Raw genomic sequence first — 14,469 nt, 5'->3', positions numbered from 1 at the left:
TCGGCTAGATTTTTGCGTAGTTCTACGAGTTTGGGGCACCCCTTGTATGATGCAGGGTGTCCGTAGTTTTTGCAGATTACGCAGAATATTTTGTCCTTAGTGACTGCGTCTTCTTTTTTTATTTTGCAGCCGTCTGGGCCATGGGGCTCTATGCATTTTACACAGCGATAGTTTAAGTTGCAGTTTTGTGCAGTGTGACCTAGTCGCTGGCATTTATGGCATTGAGTTATGTCATCATTCCTTTTTATTATTTTTCCCATTTTATCTTAAAATAGTTAAAATGGTTAATTTTTAATAGATTGCTTATATTGCTGTGGGGGGATAATTGTATTATATAAATTGGGAGCAATATATTGTGCTCCCTTGATCTTTTTGTCGTAAACCGTGAGACTTTCGTAAATTGGACGTCGTCTATTTGTAAGGATTGTATGTCTGTGAGTATTTCTGTTTCAGTGTAACTGTTGTCCAAGCCTTTTAGCAAGTATGTGTGGTGTTTTTCTGTTTTGGGTGTATAGGTATAGAAGGTTGTGTTTGCTGCAAGGAGTGTTTCTTTGGCTTTGTGAAAGTCGGGTATGTTTCGGAGGTAGAGCGCATGTTTACCTGTGTGTATTCTTTTAATGTGGAAGTTGTTGATGTTTGACACTTTTTCTATGAGTGTTATTGTGTCCTTTGGGTCTTGTACTGTTATGATGATGGGTGGCGGTTTGATTTCCCTTGTAGTGGTAGGGGCGTTCGTACACTCATCCGCGGTGTGTCTGGTGGGGTGTCCGTCCGGTGTCCGCCCCCCCCCCCCGTGGCAATGATAGTGGCGCTGGGCCTCCAGGGTTGTTCGATGAGGCCTGTCGTCCCTCCGGTGATGAATGTTTTGGCGATGTGGTGGGACTGTGTATATCCATTTTGCCTCGTAATGTATCATTTTTTTTTATTTGCTCTAACGTTGAGCTCGGCGTTGAGTAGTTTGCTGGTCCCTGTTGAGGTTGAGGTTCTGGTTCTGTTTGTAGTATACCGACTCTATTGCTTGTTACAAACGCTGGAGGTGACGTTGCTCTTATGGGCCTCATGATTTTGAATTCTATAGCTTTTTCTTCCTGTGTAGAGTGAAGTTCCTCGTCTGTCTTTTCGTCCTAGCAATCAGATTTGGTTGTGGGTTGAGTTTCCGCGTCTTTTGCGCGGAAAGTCTTAAGCTATTGTTGATTTCTACGGCTGCTTTTTGCGCGTTAATTTTTCTTTTTGTTGTTTTTTTTGTTAAGTCTAAGGCGGGTTCCGTTTTCTTGCTTTTTGCTTCATTATCGATGACTCCTATATTTTTATATACTTTAATTTTGTTTTTTTTTATAATTTTGTTTTTTATTTTTATTTTATGGCGATGATGTCACTGCAATGTTTTTCACTTTTTGATACTTTTTGTCACTTTTTCCTTTTCCTATTTGAGAGTGCTAGTTTACTTTGATGCGCACACTGTCAGGACCTACGCCTGATGTCCCTTTCTGGGCTGAGAGGTCCGTCCTGTTCGGAGGTTTATGGTCAAGTGGCTCTAACCACTGCGCTACCGTCATCCGACACTAGTTAGTGTCGATTGGTGGTATTTGTTATCGAGTGCCACCACAGGCCCTTTTTCCACGATACTACAATACCATCTACACCGACCGCTTTCTTCGGATCAATCTTCTTGCCGGCGTCCCGCAAGTCTTCCACCATAATCCTGCAGCCATCGTTATCCACATCACCATCTTCGTTCAAATATCTAAATCTAGCGTCATTACTTCCCGTCGGTCTCGTCAGAAACAGTTCGTCAACTATGTCACGTACCCCATCCACGTGGAGGCCTTCCGTCCTCGTTCTCCTAGCCGTCCTGGACATGATAGGCCTGTACGGCCTCCCCCATGGATCCCGATTCAGAGTCGCACAGAATTTCTTTCAACACCGCTCCTTGACATTCTTAATCATCCTCGCCAACTTCTTCTTGTTCGCCTTAAATTCTTCGCTCAATCGGGCCGCGTCGTTTGTACCTCCCACCCAGGCTCTCTGCGCCTTTCTCCTGCTCTTCATCGTCATTCTTCTAAAATTACCGATTTCATCATTCCACCAATAGTTGATGCATCTCTTACCTATCGGTTATTAAACCTTTTTCTATTCCGAGGTACATGTCATCTCCAGTACCTTCTGCAAACGATCACCATGTGCCTCATTGTCGCCCTTTCTGTCTTCCAATAAATTGTTCTAATTATCGTCAAATGTAAAAAGAAATTTCTCCATGTCAGTGTCCTTTGTTGAGTATTTAAAATTCCCGGTATTACGCCTCGTCCTTGCAGTCTTAAAATTATGTAGTATCTTCCCACCGACATACTTCCTCGCCAGTCTCTTGCTCACGCTGATGACGTCAATGAAACTTGCTCCCCCGTTTCTAGAGAACGTGTAATCCGCGCGTGTTATCCTAATTGGTACAATTCCATTCTTCACTGTCATATCCAGGAGGCAAGTTCCCTGTGGTCATTCACCCTGCCACCCCGCGCGGTGGCCTTTGAATTGAAGTCACCGACGATCATCATCGCTGGATAATTCCTCTTAGCTGCACGTATCAATGTGTCCAGTTCGTTAATAAAATAATCTACTTTATTGAAAAAGATATAAGAAGCAATAATCTGTTTAACTTGTTTATCTCTTTCCCTTAATTAATTTTTTCTATTTATACATTACATTTTATATTAAAAGCCGCAAAATATTATACCTTTTACGATATAAATATTTTTTTATTTTTTTCTACGTTTTGGAGATTTTGCATCAATGTGCGACATGCATGTAGAACCAAACTGTGCTCTTTCTCTCTCTCTTCCTTTCTCTCTTATTTTATTTTTCTCTAGATTGGCAAACAATAGCTAGAGAGTAAACTTGAAGAAATTCTACACAACGATTCTCTAATATTAAATGAGTTGAAGACAAAGCTGTATCTATCAATATATAGCAAATGAGATACTGATATCTAAATGGAAATTAGAACGAGGAAAAGGAGAGATTATTGAAAAAATACCTACGCCTCACGCAATTGGAAGTGCCGAAGGTTAACCTGCAGATTGCACTAAAACTACTAAAATATTTGTAAGCCAGAGCCCATCGTATGAGCAGAAGACAACAGCTTGTAGATTCTGCTCTGAGCATCATTGGGTGGACCATGTCTACCTTAATAGAAGAGAAAGAAAGCATCCATAAGGTTTTAATTGAGAGGTTGGGCGATGCGGGAAAGTTGATCGCAGATTTGTATCTGCGCACAAACAAACAAAATCAAGGATTGCATTGATTACTGCTGGAGGTAACCAAAGAAACAAGAAGCATCTTAAAAAACAACAAAACTTGGGAGTTGCATTTCAAAATGAAAGATATAAGAACGGCAGAGAAATTAATTCTCCTATGTTGTTACACGAGTACAATTGATATATATGACGCTTACTATGCAATCCTATTAATTTGCGGTTCAGGTGGTAAAGTCGCCTTTTCAGGTTTTTTGCTTACTTTTCGGTTTAAACATAAAATTATTAAAACTTGTCGTCAATTACTTACAGTCGTAGGGACTAATCTCAGTGATCTTTTTGGATGACATTCTATGCATTGGGGATAATTTCGAGGCGTGTAAAAGGAATATTACAAAGACGGAAAAAATATTCCGGTTATTAGGCCTCCGGATTAATAAGAAAGAAAGTACAATGATCTCTAACATTAGATGTAAATCTGTGGATCTGATTATCGAGTAGGTATAGTACTGTATCGAATTACTGGAAAAAAGGTCGAAACGGATCTATGATTGCTTTCAACAAAGAAGATGTGGCAAATCAAAGAATATGAACAAACAATAAGCAAGTGAATTGCAGATTATCAAAGGCGTAAGAGGATCGGTAAGAATATCTTATAGGAGCGTAAAAAGAGCAAAAAACAAGAGGTTATTAGATACTGAAATTGTGAGTAAAATATAACAGGCATCCGTATTTGCACTAACCAATCATCACCTATCATTTACATTTAGAATAATGATTTCTTTTCAGCTATCGACTTCCACAAATGAGACGTTTTAGTCAGAAATTGTCAGACCATTCCCTGAAGCAAGTATTCGTAAGATAACCACCAGGAAATGCCTTAAAGCTACTATTTTAATAGATAGTTTAATAGATAGACTGTTTGCAAAAAACAAGAAAAATAAAAAAGGATATAGGTAAAAAAACTGAAGTTAAAAGAAACAAGGTGCTCAAGAAGGAAATTGTACAAAATAAATAGGCTGAATCCTTTTCTTTTGAAGATGAAGACTCATTTTGTACAAGTTCTTTCGAGGCCTTCTGACTTATATTTTTATCTATTTTTTAAAGATACCAGGATTATCGTGCAATTTTTTTGTTCAAACTGAATCTCTGTTCCATATTTTCATTCTTTTGTTTAAAAAATGATGCCGTAGTATTTCCTCTCAATATTGTATATTAAGTAGGATTTCATAAATATTTATTAATTTGGAAGGGTTATTTCGTTATTTAATTTTACATTATGCGAAAAGTCGATTATAAGGTATTAGCGACTTTCTATCCCAAGCAATGGATTTTTCCCCCCAGCATGGGACTCGATTTCTGTACTAAATTGACAAACATTTTGTGATATAATTCAACAAAACACAAAAGTATTAACTAAAAATCTTTGTAAAAGTAAAATATAATAGCTATAGTTTGTACAAAATGAAGGAGTATATCTGTAAATCGTTGTTTCTAAATTGTACATAAGATTGTGCGAAAAACGAGACTTTTAGCTTTACTCTACATAAATAGAATGAGGGAAGGGTATACGCTTTTCCACATATAACAAACTAATGAAAGAGATAAGGGAAAGATATCTCGCCTTTCTCTTCGTATCATACATTACGTCAAAAAATAATAAGCAAGCGAATACTTCATCGTGGATAAAGAATAAGACATCGAGTGGGAACTTAACAACAGAGGTTTTCAGAACATTATTAGATCTTTAAGCAAATCGCTAATGATTTTATTCGCGAATAAGTTCAATACAAATTGCAAACTTTCTTTCTTTCTAGATATCTGATCCGGAGGCTCCACAAACTTATACATTTTCAGTAAGTTAGTCGAACCTTTGAAGCATGTGGAGAGGATTTGTATAGAGGATGTCTGATCGTGAGATTTATTAAATGTTATTGCTTGTTGTTGAAACCGTCGAATATATTTAAAAATAATAAGTTAGTAAACAGGCTATATTCGCTAAGTACAGTTTATAAATCGCAAAGTAAGATTGCTAATTAATACTTGATAGTTGCTCGCTAGATACTCGTCGATAACTCGGTAGATAACTCTTGATAACTCTTAGATAACACGTAGATACTGTCGCGAACGCGTCTGTTTATTTATATTGGTCGGAGGAGAGTCGGAAAATTCAAACTCGCCTTCATTCGACGGTTGTATGTAGCGGCGACATTGTTTTGCCCGGAGTTTATTTATTCTTACATTACTTGTAATCTAACGGTCTTGATACTCCGAGGCAAAACAACAACATGATTTGAAATGTCCTCTGACTCATGTGCCGCTACACGCATTTCCCCTACATTTCAGACTAAGTCTCAAAACATTAGTTAAAATAAAGTAGAATATATATGTCGGAGATGAAAGGACACCAGAGCCTCCCCTTTGGAACTTTAGGAAAAACCCTTAAAATTATAATCCAGATACTTTAGTCAATCCGATTGCATTTGTTCAATATTTGTAATAGTGTAAGGCGACAACCAGTCGCCGAACGTAGCCGCGGTCAAGGGGATAAACGTTTTGTCTAACAAAGATATGGGGAAATAGTATAGCTCTCCTTAAAAAGAAATAGTTGTAGCGGCGCTCGACAGTAAATATTCCAACGGTTTCTGTCTCATGGCTCGCCACATACAGACCCTATTCTTCGGGCAAGATGATCACCAGATGTCGATGCATCTCCACAGTACATGTTCAGCTAGCCTGAGGACCCGCTATAAATCTTTAAGATTTTGTTAACTAAAGTCCTTTAAACAGACAAACAGTCTTTGTGCAACTACGGGAAGATAAGGAAAATCTATTTTTCTCGCGAACGACGCTTCGCGCTAGTAAATTTCCTTCAAGGGCGGTTAGCATCCTTCTCTAACCACCAACATGGAAATTGTCGAAATAATAGCTACGTCAATTTCCCTCACTTTCCGAACGAAGGCTTTCCTCGACGAATCCTCTCGACGAATGATCTCGTGTTCTTAGACACACTCCATAGTTTTTTACTGCAGCATCATCGCGACGGAAATCATTTTCTCGTGAGGTCGCATTAGCGAGTTACATAGCGTTTTTACGCTCGGTGAATAATCTACGTTTCAACAAAGAGTTAGTTTAGTAATACTTATACCGTAGACAAGCAAGTTGAGTACAGCTTGGGCTTCGGAAGAAAGTGCATTTTGTTATCCCGTTGACCGCGGATTCTTTATTGGACCTAGGATCATTGTCATTAGCATCTCGAGTAACTAATTACCATGGTTACTTGTCAAATTCTGCAATAATCGTATTTGCACTAGTCAATATCTTCTCTATTGCATAACAACAATGTCTAATCCAAACGAAAATTCGTTTCACGCCCTTAACCCTAATCATAATGTGAACTCGATGTTACGTCGCCTGAAATGGTCCGTGCGACGTCCTTCATTGTCTGGCCGTCAGGGCCCAAGCTCCATTAGACAAACCCTCAATAAATCTAAGGTCCCACTTAATGGTTAATACCGAATGTTATTAGCTTGCAGGAACCTTTAATACTGCAAGTATTTTCAGTTTACAGCTGGTACTTAAAACTGTCATTAGGTCTGTTACGTCGCCTAAAACATCGGCGCTGCAGCTCTCGCGACCGGGCAGCCGACGGCCTGCGTAACGTCATTTCGACCCTCAATAAACCTAAGGACCCACCATAACTTGTCTGTTTCTTTGTATTGTGTCAACATGGGTCTTCAGGCGATCCGTTGTCTCGAAAGATTTCTTAAGGCTAAAAATATTTTCGACGCACATCTGGTTTTTAGAGAGGTCCTTGGGTTTATTAGGCGCAATTAAAAACACGGAGAAAGCGGGTACCCACCCATTAGGAAAAACCGAATAGCTATCTATTAAAACAGGCTGGGTTTTCCCATGTACAAGGTCATTCATGAACCACGTCGGTAGGAGGCCTCCGACTCATTCCTTCAGGTATCAGCATGGGTCACAACCAATCGACATCGCGGATCCTTGCCCTCACTTTTCCTGACGAACAGCGTGAATAACGAATCCGCGTTCTTCATGCAAAGGGCACACCCACACCGAGCTTTCTTCCGTGCTAGCCTAAGGGCGACAAGTAGTAAGAAAAATAACGTCGAAGTCTAGCATCTAACTCTCCCGTCCACTAACATACGAAATTCGACTGTACGAACCTTGCTCTACTATTCATATCTATCTCGTCTTCGTGCGACAAGTTGTTATCGACGATTTGTATCTACTCAACAGTGTAGTTTAAGTGTTGGAAATATATATTTTATAATTCTGTGAATCACAGTGTTATATAAACTTAATCACCCCTATTATCCTAACGGAAATCAGGGGATCGATCAACTCGTGGTGTCGATTAGTATAATCGTAACGGGAATTTACGACTCCCGTTGACGTCTCTCCTCGCGATTGCGTCTCCCCGCGATTGGTCGAAATTACAAGGTCTATTGCACGTTCTTACAAATTACGGAGAAAGCAGGTAGTTACTTAATGGGAAAAACGAATAGTTGTCTAACGGAAAAGCTGGTTTTTCCCATAAACAATGTCGCCCATAAGCCACGTTGGTAGGAGGCTTCTTCCTCCTATCTTCATTCCTAACGTTGGTCATAACCAATCGACATCGCGGATCGTTACCCTCACTTTCCCGACGAAAAGTGTGAGCAACGAATCTTCGTCCAAAGGGCACACCCTTACCGAGCTTTCTTCCCTAATCACATAAGAACGAACTTCACTTCTTCTACGACATCAGGAGGGTCAACACAACTTCTTCTACTTGTGCCCTAGACTTGTTCCACAATAACATTCAAGTAACAGTTAAAGCTCATCCGTCAGTCTACATCAACTCGAGTCAGAGGACAGTGCAAGGAACAGCAAGAATCTCCAAGTCGAATACAGTCAATCGACATAAGATATATCATCACCGTCGTCAACACGAAAGAGTCTCAGGTCGTACACGTTCGTAGTTGTCATTTCACATACGCAATTTTGTATTACATTCAAGATGTTGCATCATTCAAATATATAATAACCTGTTAATAGCAACGTTATATTCAATCAACCACCCTTTTTATCCCACAAGAAACAAGAGATCGAACGATTCGTGGCGTCGATTAGTCAAATCGTAACGGGAATTTACGACTCCTGTAGGCGCGCTTCTTCGAGATCGCGTCTCCCTGCGAACGTCTGAAAGTTCACCCGACATATATAATCATCTTTAACAACTGGTTCGCACTCCAGCTTTTACGTGAACACTGTTGACTGCTTCATATAAGAATTTTCGTGACCTTTCTTTGATATCACGTTGAATTCTCTCTCGCATATTGTTTTTTCTAGATTAACGTTTAATTGGACGTTTCAATTGTTTAACAGATGTAAATTGTCAAGCGAAACCTTAAACAATATTTTTCACTGTATACCAAACAAAAGAATGGTGCTAAATCCGATAAACAAGAAGACCACAAGTGTGAAACTGTCTACGTCCTATCCATTTTGTCCAAATCAGTTCTGCCCGAGCAGCCGAGCTAAACGGACCTGTAAAACGGTGCTTCAGACAAAGTGCGGCAAGTGGGGAAGAGAAAGTTACGAACGGCAACGCCCATAGCTAAATGGTGGAAACCCGTGTCTTCTACTAAGAAGACTATAAGCAAAACTAAAATGCAAAAGCATATCCCACCGATAAAAATAATTAGTAAAGACGAACAATACTACATAAAAAAAACAACAAACATATCAAAACTAAGCCAACCAATAAACCAAGTACAGGAATGCTCAGTTACAAACGAAGATGATATGGAAATGAATAAAGAAATAACCCAACAGGATGAAAGCTGGAGGGTGGCGAGTTATAACAAGAAACGAAAAATAACAGAAAATCCAGATACAGAAAAGCAGCGATGGCAGCAAGAATTACCACTAAGAAATTCCTTCAGCTCACTTACGAAAAAAATAGACAACGACCCAGCAACCAAAAACACAACTAAATCAACGCACACTACAAAACCATCACCAATATTTGTCGAGGCCCAGATAAGAGACCCGCTTATTGATCGACTAAAAGATATAGTTGGGAAGGAAAACTACATAATAAAACAAACAAAACTAGAACAAGTAAAAATACAAACAAACACCCCAAAAAGTTATAGAAAAGTGATAAAAGAATTAAAAGAAAAAAATGCTATATACCACACGTACCGGCTTAAAACGGAAAGGAGCTACAAAGTAGTTATAATAGGACTACATTCAAAAACTGACACAAAAAAACTAAGTGACGAATTAGCAAAAATTGGTCACCAAACAAGAGCAGTTAACAACATGACAAGATACGATAGAAAGCAACCACTACCTTTATTCATAATAGAGTTGGAACCTAGCACCAACAACAAGGAAATCTACGAAATCAAACGAATTCTAAATACAATAGTAACTGTGGAACCACCACGCTACAAAAAGATACACCACAATGCATGCGGTGTCAACAATACGAACACACTAAAAATTATTGTAACAGAAGCCCGGCATGTGTTAAATGTGCTAAAAACCATCTAACAACACACAGTCCCTACATAGGGAAAATAAACGAAGTTAAATGTTACAACTGTAATGGAAACCACCCAGCCAGCAATAAAGGATGTGAAATCAGGAAACAACTAAAACGTAAACTGTTTCCACCACTTCGCAATAGATCAGTCGATAACTACCAATCAAAACAAAATGTAACGGATAATGAAGCAACATTGAAAGCACAAAATGAACAAAAAGCTATAAACAGTAACACAGATCCCCAAGGAAACCGATGTTACGCGCAAGTAACCCAAAACATTAGACAAGCAACGCCCACAAACAACCGGAATCAAAGCAACAACACCGAAGACGCTACAGAAATCAAAGAACTACTAAAACAATCCATCAAAAACATCGAAATGCTAACGAAAATGATAAGCGAACAAAAGGCAGTCCTCAGACAGCAAACGGAACAAATCACAGTCATGCTACAACTACTTACAAACATGCTGAGCAAAAAATAAGAAATAGAAATGGTCATGCTTAAAATAGCAGCCTGGAACTCTAACGGCCTACAACAAAGGACCCTAGAAACTGAAACATTCCTGTACAACAATAATATCGACATACTACTCGTATCAGAAACACACTTCACTACAAAAAGTTACATAAAAATACCCTACTACACCATATATGATACCAAGTATCCCTCAGGAAAAGCACACGGAGGGACCGCAGTAATAATAAGAAACGACATTAAACACCATTTACACAGCCAAGTTAGTAAGGAATATATCCAAGCAACCACCGATACAGTACAAACTAGCAGCAACCAGTACCGCTGTGTCGTCCGCGAATGTCAGTATTTTGCTATTGGTATAGTTGTTGGTATGTTGGCCGTGTATAGTGTGTATAGTATTGATCCAAAGACGCTTCCTTGCGGAACCCCTGCCTTGATGTCTTTGACTTCGGAGTATGTGTCCTTGATTTTTATTGCGAAAGTTCTGCTGCTTAAGTAGGATTTTATTAATTGGTATATTTGCTCCGGGAATTGTTTCCTGATTGTTCGTAGAAGGCTTTCGTGGTTTATTTTGTCGAATGCTTTCTCTATGTCCATAGAGAGGGCTGTACAGTATTCTTATTTATTATTTCTTTATTCATTTCCATATCATCTTCGTTTGTAACTGAGCATTCCTGTACTTGGTTTATTGGTTGGCTTAGTTTTGATATGTTTGTTGTTTTTTTTATGTAGTATTGTTCGTCTTTACTAATTATTTTTATCGGTGGGATGTGCTTTTGCATTTTAGTTTTGCTTATAGTCTTCTTAGTAGAAGACACGGGTTTCCACCATTTAGCTATGGGCGTTGCCGTTCGTAACTTTCTCTTCCCCACTTGCCGCACTTTGTCTGAAGCACCGTTTTACAAGTCCGTTTAGCTCGGCTGCTCGGGCAGAACTGAGGTTTTATTAGTGATAGGGATGCCTGCAGTGTATAGCGTGCACTTAGTGTACAGTTTCCCCTCGGACACTACCTTGCGGTACACCTGCTTCAATGTTGCAGATTTCTAAAATCGAGTCTTGTATTTTGACAAAAAACGTTCTATTTTCAAGCTACGATCTTAAAAGTTGGTGGTAAGGTGAGGGGAAGTTTTGTACAATTTTATATGGGAGGCCTTCGTGCCATACTTCATCGAAGGCTTTTTCTATGTCCAAAAAAAACAGAAGTGCGTGTTGCGAATTCTCAAGTAAGTGGCGATCAGTCAGGTTGCAACTGATCGGTTGATCTCGCGAACCGTGAACAGTCAAATAAAATTAAAGGTATAAAAAAATATAGGTAAAATTAAAAACATTGAAGATGACTAAAGATAAATAACACGACTTGTGCTTGAAATTAAAAATCACAAAGCATTTTAATATATTTTTACAGTATGGTACCGTTCGATTATAACTTTATTTAGTCATAACTGATAGTGTAGCTTTTTAATTAATTTTAACACCACTAAATTGGTGTGTGGCGGCACGGGCCACGGAACTTTCCGACGGCTCCGGATACAAAGCACTACGCCGTCAAAGCGCAACACCGACGTGCCCAATGTGCCATCGATATCTTCACGCTCTTTCCGCCGAATTCTCGGAAGAGCATACACGACGGCACATCTAATGAACGCACGCTAGTGGGGGGATATCGATAGGCTACGAAGGGAAGAATTCGTTCGATCCGGAACAAAAGGACAAGCAGTCTGTCTTGAGCCATTAAATAATAAAGTCCTCAGTGCCATTGCATAGCAAACGCGTCGTTTGAACTCTCGGTGTCAGTTGTTAATTGTTAACCGTTAATAGTTATTTGTTGATCGTATCTGTTAATTGTTATTTGTTGACTCTTCTGTTAAATTGTTTTTTAATAAACTATTGTTCGTTAAACATCTGAGTATTCCTAACACACCTATTACAACATACCACCTCAAATTGGTGACCTCCGACGTGATTTAACGTGATATATAGTGAAAGAGGTGAACCATCGATTTTTCGTGCGGCGCGACGATGGAAAATAATACTCAGGGAACTTTAGCCAGGCAGGTGGTCAGCATGTCTCCACTGCTGCCCACGAACACGGCGGCATAGTTCGCCCTTCTGGAGAGACAATTCGAGGCAGCCCGGATTACGGAGGACAACATAAAGTATGTGACGCTAGCAAAATGCCTCAATGATCAACAGCTTCAGGACGTCGAAGACCTGGTGACTAACCCCTCAGAGACCGGACGCTACGAAAAACTGAAACACGCGCTCATTCGCATATTATCCGATACGGACGCGACTCGGATAAGGAAGTTGGTGGAAAGCGAAGAGATGGGAGATAGAAAGCCATCTCAGTTTTACGTGGTGCAATTAATTGGGGACAATTCCAGGTAAATAATAACTAATAATAAAAACAACAAAAAAGAAAACGCGTTGCTAAAGTCAAAAAGAGAGATCTCCTCGTTCGGTCACGCAGCGATGTTCTTCATAGACGGGAGATCTCCCCGTTCTGTTGGCTAAGTGTCAAGATGCAGAGTAATGTTATGTTTAGTTATTATATTTTTACTGTTTAGTATACATGTAGAGAATCAGTAGCAAGTTAAGATGTTGACCAATTAAAGTGTAACAGCATATGAGCTAGAGGACAATTCGGATCATGTTGTTGTTTTGCCTCGGAGTATCAACACCGATGGGATATACAAAATGTAATAATAAACAAACTCTGGGCAAAACAATGTCGCCGCTATGTGCAACTGTCAACCGAAGTTGAATTTAAATTTTTCTGTACTCCCCCGACCAGTATAAATATACGAACGCGATCGTTAACAGGGGAGTTTGTTGTCACGTAAATTTTAAGGGTTGGTTGATGAAATAAAATAGCTGAGTCGTAACACAACTATTAATTTTGTTTTAATTAAACTTTATTATGTATTCAGCAAGCACAATGTAATACACACTGAATTTTAACATAAATCACAATTCACTCCAACCACGTTATGTAAGATTTAGTTACAATGATACGTTAAGTACGCGACTGTTATAAGGGTAGAGACCGGTAAGGATATGTTGATTATTCTAAGGATACAGAATAAGTGAAGTTTTACTGACGATACTATGTCTGAGGAAAGCCAGGGGTGGGTGTGTCTAAGGACACGGGACTATCGGATTTGTTGATGACAATTTTGGTTAAGGATGTGAGGGCAGTAGACACCGTCTCCAATTGGATAATAAGACGGTTGGTGGACCAGGAAGGATTTTAGCCGCCCTCGCGAGAAAGTTGCTAACAAAACATTCCAGATGTGAAGAAAGCCAACTTTCTATGCTAACACGTGGTAGACAATAAACGTAAAGGAAATCTAAGACAAGAAATTCTCGCTTGGTCCGAAGGACCTTAACTATGAAAATTCCAAGACCCTGTTATTTAATAAGGTTTTGGGTTTATAAAATAACGATTCACTTAGATTCGTTTTCTCCAATATATTTCAGTCTGATAATTCAGTCTTATAACACGTCTTACCACACAGGAATCTCCAAGTCAATAGAACAACGTGGTCGACTTCTAAGACAAAAGAGCGTCGTTAGAAGTCGTACCAACTTAGCTTGTAGCAACCAGTGATCATACCAACTTAACATTTCTCAACAGACCCCTGGTGGGTACTTAAGACTATTGAAGGTACGCGCCAAGGATGTGCAGACAACTGGGTGCCATCCTGTCCGCGATGTGTGGCCTGGTCTCTGATGTGAATTGGTGTTACACTGTCTTTGGAGTTTTCAGACTAGTTGTCAGTCAATTTTATCAACGATCAATACGCAGTCCGTAGCGAGTCAGTTCTGATTGAACATTCTTATAACGACCAGTCTCGAGCGATCTACGGTTGACTCTGTATTTTGTATTATATTTATAAATATTTTAAAAATACATTTTACGGCTTCAGCATCAAGTAGTTTCGTCATTTAAAACAACAACGACCAACCATTCTCCACAGAAGATTGAAAAACTACCGTTGTTCGATGATGGTGCGTCGCGGAGGAAAATTAGTGATAGGTGTGTCTAAAGCACGGAACCAGCGGATTCGTTGATGGCAAGTTTAGTTGGGAAAGTGAGGGCAACGGTCATTGTTGCTAATTAGATAAGAAAAAGGCTGGTGGGTAAGGATGGGTGCTATTCCCGTGTATTCTCCGAAT

The sequence above is a fragment of the Bombus flavifrons genome, chromosome 15, assembly GCF_040668555.2.
Source record: "Bombus flavifrons isolate JBK064 chromosome 15, iyBomFlav1_principal, whole genome shotgun sequence".
In the NCBI taxonomy this organism is placed as follows: domain Eukaryota; kingdom Metazoa; phylum Arthropoda; class Insecta; order Hymenoptera; family Apidae; genus Bombus; species Bombus flavifrons.
The sequence above is the reverse complement of the archived record's forward strand: the minus strand, read 5'-3'. Positions refer to the sequence as shown.